This window comes from Salmo salar, chromosome ssa04, assembly GCF_905237065.1.
Source record: "Salmo salar chromosome ssa04, Ssal_v3.1, whole genome shotgun sequence".
NCBI classification, from domain to species: Eukaryota; Metazoa; Chordata; class Actinopteri; order Salmoniformes; family Salmonidae; genus Salmo; species Salmo salar.
The window spans coordinates 75,633,230-75,635,681 of record NC_059445.1 but is presented as its reverse complement, the minus strand read 5'-3'; the positions used below and the strand labels follow the sequence as shown (position 1 = coordinate 75,635,681).

The following is a 2,452-nucleotide window of genomic DNA, read 5'->3' as shown; positions in this document are numbered from 1 at the left end:
TGAGCTAACTTAAGGACACATACAGAAAGAAGAGGTGTTTGTGCCAAGAGAGTATTTGTTAAGGTAACTTTTTAATTCTTCCACTACAAGTCATCTTAGGTATTGTTGTTTCATTTCACACCAGCTCTGATTATTTTTTGCCATTGTCAAAACGGGTGTCACGCCTTGACCTTAGAGACGTTTATTTTCCTCTAGTTTGGTTAGGTCAGGGTGTGATGTGGGGTGGGCAATCTAGTTTTTCTATTTCTTTGTTTTGGCTAAGTGTGGTTTCCAATCAGAGGCAGCTGTCCATCATTGTCTCTGATTGGGAACCATACTTAGGCAGCCCTTTTTCCCTCCTTGAGTTGTGGGATCTTGTTTATGTGTAGGTGCAGGTTATGCACTCCATGACTTCACGGTTTGTTTGGGCTGTATTGTTTTGGTGAGTTTCCTTTATTAAACATGTGGAACTCACGCTGCGCCTTGGTCTCCTCATTCTTACGACGAGCGTGACAACCGGGTCCTTTATATGCCATGGCATGCCCTAACTAAGCTTTATTTTCTCCTATTCGGTTGTTTTATATCCCTCTAAAATTATACATGGTTTTAGATTTATAATAAAATTGCCTGTACTCTGGCATCACTCTCTCTAGCTTCTTCACTTGAGAGTTTCCTGTCTTCGAGTTGCTTACGGTTGCTTATGGTGATAGAGTGGGCAGTCCTGGAAAATTACATTTTGTTGTTCTGTATTTCTGTTAGATCAAAGTTGCAGTTATTTTTTCCGCTTGATGTTCTCCTGTATGTTGTGATAGCAATTCTTGATTATGTTTTTCTGTCTTTAGTTTAAAATGTTTGACAATGTAAGAACATCTATCTAATATAAAAGCAAACATTCAATCAATTAAATGTATTCATGAAGCCCTTTTTACATCAGCCAATGTCACAAAGTGCTATACAGAAACTGAGCCTAAAACCCCAAACAGCAATGAATGCAGATGTAGAAGCATGGTGGCTAGGAAAATCTCCCTAGAAAGACAGGAACCTAGGAAGAAACCTAGAGAGGAACCAGGCTCTGAGGGGTGTCCAGTCCTCTTCTGGCTGTTCTGGGTGGAGATTATAACAGTACATGGCCAAGATGTTCAAACGTTCATAGATGACCAGCAGGGTCAAATAATAATAATCACAGTAGTTGTCGAGGGTGCAACAGGTCAGCACCTCAGGAGTAAATGTCATTTGGCTTTCATAGCCAAGCATGCAGAGTTAGAGACAGCAGGTGCGGTAGAGAGAGAGAGAGTTGAAAACAGCAGGTCTGGGACAAGGTAGCACATCTGCTGAACTGGTCAGTGTTCCATAGCCGCAGGCAGAACAGTTGAAACTGGAGCAGCATTACGACCAGGTGGACTGGGGACAGCAAGGAGTCATCAGGCCAGACAGACAATGTATACCGTGTGGTCCCGTGTGGCTCAGTTGGTAGAGCATGGTGTTTGCAACGCCAGGGTTGTGGGTTCGATTCCCACGGGGACCAGTATGAAGAAGAAAAATGTATGAAATGTTTGCACTCACTACTGTAAGTAGCTCTGGATAAGAGCGTCTGCTAAATGACTAAAATGTAAATGTATACGAAAGTGAGTTGCTACACAACAGCTTTTTCAAAAATTTCATTTTTCTAAAATGAAAGGTCACATTATGCTCAGTCAGAACCTCATGAATTTAATTCACAACGTATCTACCTAGACATTTATAGTGTGTTTCTAACCTTTTGGAATGGCTGTATTACTTGTATACTGTATTCTCGTTCATGATCTGTAACCATGATATTTCCTTTTTATGTGCTCTTTTCAACAACTCATGAATTTTCTTTGAGTGTGTGGGGCTGTGTAAAGGCCCCACACAGTCACAGGTCAACATTTGTCTTAACACTGAAACCCTGTGAGGTTTAACTGAGTTTCAACTGAACATTTTCCTTTTGGGGATACATTTTAATGTTTACTTTAATGTTACAGTACCAGTCAGAAGTTCAGACACACCAACTCATTCATTTTTACTATTTTCTACAATGTAGAATAATAGTAAAGACATCAAAACAATGAAATAACACATATGCAATCATGTTGTAACCAAATAAGTGTAAAACAATTCAAAATATATTTTATATTTGAGATTCTTCAAAGTAGCTACAGCTTTGCACACTCTTGGCATTATCTTACCTTCATAATGCGTTTGAGCCAATCAACTGTGTTTGAGCCAATCAGTTGTGTTGTGACAAGGTGGGAGTGGTACACAGAAGACAGCCCTATTTGGTAAAAGACAAAGTCCATATTATGGCAAGAACAGCTCAAATAAGCAAAGAGAAACAACAGTCCATCATTACTTTAAGACATGAAGGTCAGTCAATACGGAAAATTTCAACAACTTTGAACGCTTCGTTAACTGCAGTCGTAAAAACAGTCATGCGCTATGATTAAACTGGCTC

The 2,452-nt window shown here is 39.8% G+C and overlaps 1 non-coding gene across 1 annotated transcript; it reads left to right on the top strand.

Annotated features, from left to right (window-relative positions):
- The first annotated feature begins 1,429 nt into the window (after nucleotides 1-1,429).
- Nucleotides 1,430-1,504, top strand: trnaa-ugc (transfer RNA alanine (anticodon UGC)). Its single transcript has one exon. It is a non-coding gene; the product is annotated as a tRNA-Ala (tRNA).
- The last annotated feature ends 948 nt before the right edge of the window (nucleotides 1,505-2,452 follow it).